Source organism: Nothobranchius furzeri, chromosome 2 (assembly GCF_043380555.1).
Source record: "Nothobranchius furzeri strain GRZ-AD chromosome 2, NfurGRZ-RIMD1, whole genome shotgun sequence".
Classification (NCBI taxonomy): Eukaryota; Metazoa; Chordata; class Actinopteri; order Cyprinodontiformes; family Nothobranchiidae; genus Nothobranchius; species Nothobranchius furzeri.
The window spans coordinates 56,515,324-56,526,414 of record NC_091742.1 but is presented as its reverse complement, the minus strand read 5'-3'; the positions used below and the strand labels follow the sequence as shown (position 1 = coordinate 56,526,414).

The following is an 11,091-nucleotide window of genomic DNA, read 5'->3' as shown; positions in this document are numbered from 1 at the left end:
TATTTACACAGAATGCCATCACAGATAACCTTTGTCCATAACAGCAAAAACCCTCAGATTTTTGTGTTTATGGAAACCTTAAGTGTAGTTGTGTCCTTGCAAATGCTGCTTTATTAAAGAGCAAATTGCAGGTTATTTTTTTTTTTCATATAACACACTGTCCAAAAATACTGTTGTTTAACAATACAAGTAAAAAGTGTCATTTTTCAGCAAGGCTTCTAAAACAGCTTTAAAAATATATCTTAACCTCTTGCGTAACAAGGGGGAGTAATAAGCTAGTCCTGTCTGAAGCTCAGTGTGACGAGTAGGATGTTTTCGGGTAGAGAGGTTGTGTTATGGAGTCAGTGTGTGTGTTCACTAGTTTTGGATTGTGTTCATTTTTCTTGAAACATGGTAAATTATTGTGTTGGTGGAGGCTGTACAAACTCCAGCAGGTCCGGACATTGAGTCCACGGGTTTCCAAACAAGAGAATGAACGGCACTATCTTCTGTACCTGGTGTGCTTTGTGCAGCTGAAAAGACGATTGTTTGTGGTGCGCACTTCAGAACGGAGGATTACCAGTGACTCAAGTCCAAACTGCCTGCTCTGAACAGGATGACAGCATCTCTCTCTCTCTCTAAAGTGCTAAGCTATCTTACATGAACGGATATTAACGACTATGAAACAGCTGACAAATGCTCATTCTAGTTTATTGTTGTCACAAATCAACATAGTGTTGGTCATTTAATAAAATATTTTATTAAATGACCAACACAATTTTTTTATTCTCTGGTACATTACAGTAATATGTACAATATTGTGATGTTAGCAAACGAGTTTAAGCTAGCATCACCATTCACTCACCGAGACACCTGCTCTCTCCACGGAATCTCCTGACACTACAGCTAAATGTCTCTCCTTTGTCCATCGTTTCTCCCTCTGGCTTGTCTTTGCTCTCTGATGCAAGCAGCAGCCTCATAACTGTATGGTTGTGGTCCACCTTAAGTATAATTATAAATATGCAAGTTTCATCTGTCAGCCGGCATTAAAATCCATATTTTTTCTCTGGATCAAGCTAACAAGTCTCCCTTGGCCAACGTTACTTCTGGTTTGGCAGAAAAAAAATTAAATACGGTAAAACATTTCTCACAAAATGACTCCTAAAGCCTGAATTATTTATGTGTGTACTCTTTTATTTAGAACAAGTTCCTTTTAGGTTTCTCTAAACATTTGTTCAAAGGAGGCTCTAACCTGCAAAATGCTTTTTAACAAATAGCATTTAATTTGTGATGCTATCTGGGTGAATTGGTGACTTAGGGTTTGGCATCTCTTTTGTTTTTTGACTTTATCAACAAGCTAAATTAGACCTCGATGGACTCAAGTTTTCAGTTGAAGGGATCCAGCATGGATTAAAGGCAGATAGGATCTTTGCAAAACAGCCATAAAATTTAAGCTAAATGACTTAAAAGTTTGTTAAGGACTTAGTAAGTTTGTATTTTATTCAACCGTTATTTACATGCACTAGCTCTTTGGCATATGGATAGCACACACAACTTTTACGGTCTACAGGTTTTGGAAACACTAACTCCTCCTTTCCTCCGGAGCCGTCAGCAGCACATTACTGCAGCAGCACGTCTTGCTTGCGTAAGCTGCTGCTTGGCCCTTCCCAGCAGAGAAGCGAAGCAGCAGGGGAGCAGCTGTCACCTACAGAGCACGAAGTCACACAAGTGACTTCATCAGTAAACACAACAACAAGCAGGAGAAAGCTACAACATGGCTCCAAAAGGTTTGTGTTTTATGTTCTGTCCGTTTTATATTCACCAATACGGACCTGAAAAACAAAGGAGACCGCTAGCTAGGTGATAACTTCTCACGGGGCCGCACAGTTAGTAACTTATTTTTAAAGTAAAGCAACCGGAAAGCCATACGTTTCTTTATTCTGAAAAACTTAGGAAGCTTTGCTCCGTTTCTGCGTCCGATTTCCTGTCTTTCCTTCCCCAAAAATGTCGAACTTGACCCGTTTCAGAGGCGTAGCGCGTAGAAAATAGAACCGACGCGTAAGGACCACAACTTGCTGATCCTGAGACGCGGCCGACTCGCGCTGCTGACAGCTCCGGTGGAAAAGGTTCTGTTGACCACAGTGGTTCCTATCAGCAGCTATGACGTGCTGCTGCAGTAACGTGCTGCTGATGGCTCCGCCACGGCTCCGGTGGAAAGGAGGGGTTAGAGTACACCCCAACAGATTGGTTTCAGCAGATTTTCAGAAAAAAACTGACAAACTGGGCGCCATTTGAAATTTGTATACAAATGATCCCATGGGAGGCAGTATAAGGGAAACACGTTTTTGGCAGTTTTCTTTGTAAACACTCTCTCTTTCTTATAATTGCCATCATTTTGGTATTCTCCTTGGCTCACCTCATCATATTCTGAAGCTTTTTCCTGTTTTTTTATTGGCTTTTGACAATATGTGTTAGCAGTTGATTTGGCAATTAATACATCCCAACTCATTGCATTCAGTGACTGTGACGGTTGAATATGCGTGAAGATTTTGCGTCTTTTCCATGACACACTAACAGGTTATTACTAGGGGTTGTATCAACTAGTCGACTTCACTGCTCTGTAGTGACTTTTTATGACTTTCAATGACTAGTCGCTGTCACATGATAATGACTGCCAAGACGCAGTCCTTAGGAAAGACAGCAGGTGACGAGCCCCTGCGCGTCGGGAGGCGACGCGCTGTGCCAGAGCGTCGGTACTGACGCCCGCCATAAAATGGACATTTGACCAAATTGTGACCTTTACCCTCTTGATATTTAACCTTCCCCTCAACCCCATCCTAACCTTAACCAGCTTGTGCATGCAAAGTTCTAATCGTTGACGCGCTCCAGACATCTGCGTCCTGAGCACGACCACAGTAACATTATCACAATAGGTGTCGCCACCTCAAAAACAAATTTAACACGCGATTGTTCATGTTGGCTTATTTCCTTTTATGTTTTCTGTCTTTTATTTTGTACCTCATGTTTTTTGCTGCTGTGGGGCGGGGCGCATCACCTATTTTGTCCTCCCGTGACGTGTGAGCTGGCCTAAATGGCGCCCTGTGCGAGATCCCCCTGTGAAACCCCCCCCCCCCCCCCCCCCCCCCCACACACACACACACACACACACACACACACACGCGCGAAAAAACATTACACCTACAACTTTGTTTAAAATTGTGTGGAGTGTATATATAACAACGTTTGCTAAACGAATACAACATCCAGCTCCTGGCCACCTTCTCACCACTTGTCAAAGTTGTACTGAAATAGACACACTTAACGCAACACAATGGCATCATCGACTTGTACAGTACAGATGTGCTGAAAGGTGAGAGTCTCAACTTTCAGCTAAAAAAAGACCGCTCTAGCTATTATAGTTTTTATTTTATGGCAGTTTACAGTTTAAACGGGATCATACTAGCAGGGCACCTCCAGCGGCCCGCTGCCGCTCCGTTTTTTATGGGGTAAATAATAGCTAATTTCCCGATTCCAAAAAGAAAGAATGGTCCTACCAGCTCGCCACTTCAATATGAAGAAGATTAGTTCAACATGGGGAAAAAAACCTGACTTGTAGGCCAGAGAAGCGTTCATTAGCACATCAAGTTCTATTCAGTTTACCGGTAAACATATCACGAATGTACAACAGGTCAATTATTAATCATCTTGGCTACGTAGCTCAATCTATGCATTCCAGTAGCGTTTGCTACAAACAAATACAAAAACAACAATAAAGGAAAACAACTGTCTGACAGACAGCATAGCCGAATTCAAGGCAACACATGACAATAATCATTCGATTGCTCTTGGTTTCAAGTTAAGCCCATTTAAGTGCTTAAGTAAATAAAAGTGTTTCAAAAACAGCGTTTTTGAACGGGAGTTCTGCTCGCGGTGGGAACTCCGCCGTACAAGGTCATTTTTTATAGCGAAAATGATCGACTGGTCACTGACAAGTAAAAGGGTGTTATTGGTAGATGTTAAGAACACTTACCGCTGAGGTAAAATGAGAGTATAAATGAATTGAGGGGAGAAAAACGCTTTGTTTTCCAACGCTGTTCTAAAGCAACAAGCTTACAGCCACAGCAGGAGCAGCTTTCATGGTTGCCGCGACTGGAAGGAGCCAATCAGGAGAGGGACCTCACATCAGCTGACGTGGGTCATGTGACAGGGAGTAGTTGATATGGGTTACACTTTGTTGTGCTTTTATTACAGAAATATTATTATTATCATCACTATTATTATTAAGAACATGCGATTATATGTTTTGTTTATATATTGGTTGATGCTAAAAATTAAAAAAAAGTTTAGAAAAAAAAAAGGAAATTAAATGCCGCCCCCTGCAGACTGCCGCCCTGTTCGGCCGCACGTGTTGCACATATCAAGCTCCGCCACTGCGTGAAGCACCTCACTGGTGTGGCCGGCGCGCAGCGCGCACTCCGCTGTTTTTGCGGTCGGTAGATCTTTTAGAACTGCAGTACAAAGGTAACTCATAAGGTGAACATATTTGAACCCAGGTAGCAGTTTTTCTTTAGGACTGAGAGGAGATGCAGGAAGATAATAAACAGGCAGGACAGAAAAATAGTCAAATAAAAACAAGTTAGTTTTTGTACCTGGTGGTAGCAACAGACAGACACCGTTGAAGGTAATCAGAAGTGAGGAACAGAAAATGAAATAATTATTTTAATGTTTAGAGCAGCAGGAACTCCGAGAGGCTGCAGGTGCATCAGTGAGTTTGCTGCCGCTGCGCGGGGGAGGGGGGAGAGGGCGGGAGCAGGATGCAGAAACTACCGTTGTTAAAAGAGATGTTTAACTTTGAAAAGGTGGCCGCAATTCTAATTGTCAAAAACTCCAGCAAACCAACGTGTCAGGTGTATGACGTCAGCGACTAGTCAAAGTTGGCTCCATTTTCATTACTTGATGGTCGACTTAAAAAAAATCAAGTCATGCAACCCCTAGATATTACACCAACTGACTTTAAAGTATATGTAAAATATTCCCACACAGGAGACTTCAACCACTTCCTAGGTGGAAATGGAGCAGTCTGGTTCCTGCTGCATGCGTGCATTCAGTTTCATTTTGTTCTTGTCCGTGCGGGTCGCGCTATTGTCTTTTTGTTTTTTATAGGCAGCGTTGGAGTCATCTTTACGTGGAGTTAACTGGGGTTAATAGTCAAACCGGTTAATCCCTGTAACCCTAGGTCAGCTGTTCCCAAACTTATTTAGCCGCGCACCCCCTTCTATGTCCCGACCATGTCGACGCACCCCCCCAGCCCCCACATCAGGGCATGGCTATATATATATATATATATATATATATATATATATATATATATATATATATATATATATATATATATATATATATTTAATCAGACGTCAAGCTAAACAGACAGGGTTAAAAAAATATGATCGACCTTTTTCCCCATCACTTTCATTTTTTAAATAGTAATTAATAAACATTCGATACCATTACGATTTCCTTTGATTTAATTTTAAATAAATATTTAGAGTGCCCAGGTAGCACATAAACAATGCAATTTAACGGTTTTCTTAAAGTAGGAACGTTTAACCTGTGCGACCAGAGCGCTCTCCTTCCTTCTGCTCTGCGTAAACCTGAACTGGCCACCTACTTGTGCGTAATCAAATGTCTATATGGGAAAAGATGGAAAAGCCATGAGGTTCACTTTTGCCTCAGACCGACTTATTGCTGTTTTATGGTGTGACTGAATCTGTGATCCGCTGCCACGCGGACTGGAACAACAAATGCTGCAACAGGGGTTGTAGTCAGATTCGGAGTCACTGCTGGAGCGGACCCGACTTTAATACGTCATCCCAAAATAGAAGCTAATATCTTAATTTGACCTGGAATGAAAAATGTTGTTATAAAACCTCTTAAAAGTTTTTATCACAGAGGAGGCAGCACTCATTTCTGGGGCGCCGGAGTTTGCGCAGCGTGCGCTCTTATTGAATCTGCGTGTGTGTGTGCGCGCGCGCGGCACGGCTCCGTGAGCCGCTCCAGTCACCACGCCTCGTTATTGGCGCTATTTAAACCAATATTGTAAAATGGCTTCTGCCCAGCCCAGATGTGCTCACTTGTGCACCCGTGAGCCGTGGTTCCGCTGGAACACGTCTGATCTCTGACAGACGCACTCTGAACTTCAGATCTTCGGCACGCTGTTAATAGCCTGAATGGGAATCATTTCTTATTTATTTTGTTACATCCACAATGTTCTGTGTGTGAGGTTTACAATGTCAGAACACCTGCATGAGACAGGGTGTTAATTACAATCTGCCAGAATGACTCACCACCTTCAGATTCCTCCAACATCGTTAAAAATGATCAAATACGGAACATATCGGCGTGCGCAGGCCAGAGTGCTGGAGCTCGGCGCATTGTTATTATGAAGCTAGAACACATGTGGAGGACACACACGTGCGCGCAAAAATATACTTGTTTTCAATTATATTTATTGTGCCCACTTACGTTTTCTTAGGCCCGCCCACAAACGAGTTTCTGGCTACGCTAATGGTGACATATGACAGACTTCTCTGAGCTCCGCAGCCATTACACTTTTCACCTCGCGCACCCCCTAGCGGCAGCTCGCGCACCCCTGGGGGTGCGCGCACCACACTTTGGGAATCCCTGCCCTAGGTGATACCAGTGCTTTACATGGTTTTACTGTTAGGCCGCTCGTTATACGAAGTTCCTAATATACGTTTAATACCTCTCATAAGGAAACAAATTACTATCTCAATGTGATTTTTAATGCACCAGCATCGATCACTACATTTTCCTTCTTTAACATGAGTTTTCTTTAAACAACATGGGTTACATTTGAGGTTTCTCTTCTGACTTCCTATTTTTTTTCCATCTCATCGGCTTTGCACTAATAAGGATGACTTAGTAACAATGTGTGAGACATTTTGCATGTGTGTATTTTTTCACGTAGCAAATGACTATTTATAATGGGAATCAAAAGACTTTTAAAAATGGCAGCCACACACTGCTGCGCCCCTTAAAGGTCTCTATAAGATGCAGCTCCTTTCAGTATGAATCATAGGAATATCAGTATTTCCATTGGGTCGGTGTCAGGAACAAATAAATGAGGTCAAGGTAAGAAGAAGCATGCCAAAAAGGTGGGGCAAATTTTTTAAAAATCAAATATTTCATGAGAAATGGAAATTTGATCAGGACCTAACTGACAAGTTCGGTGGTTCAATGGTTTCTGTACCATCTTGATCAGGCCACAGAAAAGATAAGGACCTTAGGCAAGGAACATCAATGTGTAATGTATTATTAAGATGGCTGAGGGTTCATGTACCTAGAAACTAAAAGACTGAGTTCTCAAACGGCACTGCTTCCATTTTCGTCTCCTCCTCAATCTGAACTGTTTTTAGTTTACGACAGAGAAAATGAAAACGAGGACTGTAGTTCACATCAACTCCATTCCCATTTAGCCATGAAATAGTGAGCCAAAGCAGCCCTTTTTTTTCTAATTGGTAAATGACAAATTAGACTTTGCCAATACTTAATTGAAATGCTGAGTCTAAATGCACCCACGCTGTTGCAGTCGTGCTGTTGTGAGAGTAATTACCAAACTAGTTCAGAGATGTACAGAGGGGGGAAAGAATTATCATTTGTCTTCATTGCCGGAGTTGTGGGGATATTGCTCTTGGGGTCAAATTAATTCCTCTTGGCCATCCATGTGGGTAAAATCTGAGCTGTTTCACACTTGAACACTGATAAAAACTAGTGTTATTTTTCTTGCTCAGCGAATTTCAAACTAATCTTTTTACATCAAGTAACAAGGACACTTGATTTTCATGCTGGCTTTACAGAAACTGATAATTGTTTCAAGGGGGAGTTGACAGTCATCATATCAGCCATTTGTTTTCGAAGAGTATATGCTGAACATGAGTCATAGTTAATCAACTTGTCAGGCTTCACATACTATATCTTGGTGACAATATCAATGCATTAAATTTCCTTATTGGTGTAAAAAGATATTTTTTAGAATGCAGCAACAAAACCATAACATCAAAAACTGTTAGTACTTGGCAACAAGTGTACCCAATCATCCTCCATGCTCACGCTCCAATCATTTTGTTTGCCTTCGATACCATTGTGTCCCCTCCTCTCTCTGTCCTCCACCTCAACATGCGCCCACACATGCAATAACCCCCCCCACCCCCCCCCCCCACCCCCCCCACCCCCAATGTCTGGACCTGTCTAGGTCGGTGACATTGTTCCAAAGTTCCAAATTGAAATTGAAATAGTCTCCCATGCTCACAGATTATGGATGGTATGAACTTTAAAAAGGCATTTATATTTTATTTCCCTTTGTTTATTCTAAGAAAATATAATAAATCTCAAGATGATAAGACTTGGCATACCAATCTTGGTCCATTTCCATCTTCAGCTTGAGAACTAAAGGGACTTTGAGTCAGAGATAACGTTCCATTCTCTTTATCCTGTTCATCCCTAACCTTTCGTGTTCCTCTTGGGTAGCTATTGTCTGGAATATGCCCAGGCCATTTTTGTACCATTCTTCCTCCCACCACCACCACAAAAAACAAAAAATAAACAAATAAACAATCTCCTGAGTGAAGCTCAACGCAGTACTTAAAGAGACACTTTGCAAATGTTTCATATTTTTAAACTATTTTCTTGAGCCAGTATGTGCTAAAATTACCCTGCACCCAGCCCCTCTGTGGCCAGAATATTCCACTTGCAACTTCAAAGGTGTCGGTCCAGTCTGTTGGTACATACCTGACGCTGCAGTATGCTTTCTGCATGTTTTGGATCAGCTGATTTGTTTAATTAAGTGATGAATAACTCCTGTAGACGCTAATGAAGGCTGGGAGACATTTCGGCTGTTAGATTAAGGTGTTGAAATAACGAACGCACAGCGAGGAGATAAGTTTTGCTTTCGGTTGTACAAACTGACACTAGGGGGTTCTTAAACCATAACTGCCTGGCCTCCTTTTAATTGCATTAATATTTGTGACATTAGCAAAACATTTTTACAGTATAAAAAAGTGTACTGTTGTGTGTATGATGGGTAATACTGTTCAATTATAAATTACGTATAAAATACTGAATATTTGTACTTTATTCTGGGTTTTACACATTCTGATGTCACAATACACTCATATTTTTACATTTATGTTTCTTTTGCAATATCAGCTTGCATATCAGTGCTTTGCTTCACATAGCTCTTCAGAAACTCCACACTGACAAGTTATTAACTGTTGGCTAGTTAACTATCTGTTAGTGGTTTGGTATTTCCAGGTGAAAAAAGACTAAACCATTTTGTTCCTGAGCTGAGAAAATTGACATTGTTGTAGTCGCCCAAAAAATAGATCAAAATAACACAATAAGAACAGCTGATAATAAAGCTATAAAGTGTAAAAACAGCGCCCCCCCCCCCCCCCCCAAAAAATACAAACAAAAAAAACATTATTATTGTGACACCAAAAGTCTCTGTTAGTTTACAGTTAAAACTGTAACGTGATGAAGGTTCTCTAATTTGTGGCAAAGGTCACATTTACCCAGCTGGGTCTAGCTGGGTCAAACAGTTTCTTTAAATCCACAGATTAACCCAAGGAGCCGCGATGTCTGCAAGATCACATCCATATCCGCTCAAGATCCTATCACCTATCTGCTGCTGTTCCATCCCAGGAAGAGGACACTTCAAGTCACGATGATAATAATTAGATGATATTTAATAAAACTCGTTGATTTTATTACTGTTTAACATAATCTCATAAGTGATGACTTGGCTCTATAAAGGTATTTTAATTACATGAAATGAATGTATGCTTTGGGTATAATAATGATTAATTATAATAATGATTATGATGACAGTAAAAGATGTGTTCAGCATATCAGAAGTCAAGTTCACCTTATCCAGCTAACACAGAGTCCAGATAAACATAACTTCACACATGTTTTTGTCGCATGACCAAAGCTTTCTTCCTGAGAGAGTGGGAGTGTCCTGGAGCTTGGTAAAAGTATACATCCCCAGCTTCAGAACGAGTTCTTGAACCAGCAACGGAGGAAAAGGGTATGGCCGACCTGAAACCTCCACCTGCTGTTCAGTCCTGTTTGGGTTAGGTAGCACACGAGAATGTGTTTGATGTGGGTTTCTCTCTAAATAACTCAGGTAGCCTCAAAACATCATTTCATCCAGAACGCTTCCAACTCTCTGGGAAAGAAACCTTCTCATAACTTCATCCACGCATCCAAACTCATATTTTCCATTTAGCTTCCATTCAGGCACATGTTTGCTTTTAAAACAAGTTTAATGTCAAAGCTGTTGAAAATTGTCATTTAAATTGCCATCCTTGAATTGTCATTTTATAATTGCCATTTCAAATCTTTAAGTTTAAAATTGTTAGTAATAAATTTCTTCCTTTTTAAACTTGCCTCATTGTTGAAAATGAAACACCGAAAAGGAATACACAGAAACACAGAAAAGGAATAAGATTTCTGGTTATTTGAAAGCAAAGATCCTAACTTCTGATTCAAAATAACTTTTGCTATTAAATTTAATCATCTAAATTAAACATTAAGCTTTGGATTTAAAATTAGATCAAACAAGTTGATGTATGAACTTGGATGGATTGATCAGAAGTTGCTATGTGTATTGTTTATTTGAAAACTATTTACAGAGCAGCCTCAGAATTTAGATTAAACATTTTTGATCACAATAGTAAAGAAACTATTACAGAACAAGTGTTTCAATAAAATCAGAACATTAATATTTAGGTGCATGAATTAATACATCTACATCCTAGTAGGAACTAGGAAATATGAAATGCTAGAACCAGACACAACTTTATTTATTTTTTTTTTTGATTAAACTGATTTTTTTCTAAATGTTCTTGGCATTTTCCCACACAAAGTTAAACAAAACAATGTTGATTAATATGTGTGTGTGTGTGTGTGTGTGTGTGTGTGTGTGTGTGTGTGTGTGTGTGTGTGTGTGTGTGTGTGTGTGTGTGTGTGTGTGTATGCACACACATAGAGAGATAGAGAGGGAGAGAGGGAGTTCAAAAAAATAAAAAACCC

At 40.4% G+C, this 11,091-nt stretch overlaps 1 long non-coding RNA gene across 2 annotated transcripts in view; it reads left to right on the top strand.

Moving 5' to 3' along the window:
- LOC139066388 (uncharacterized) overlaps positions 1-10,441 on the top strand; it is a 100,076-nt gene extending 89,635 nt beyond the window's left edge. For both annotated transcript variants that reach the window (XR_011519280.1, XR_011519279.1), the window contains one exon: positions 9,614-10,441. This is a non-coding gene — a long non-coding RNA (uncharacterized lncRNA). The remainder of the gene's footprint in view (positions 1-9,613) is intronic.
- The last annotated feature ends 650 nt before the right edge of the window (positions 10,442-11,091 follow it).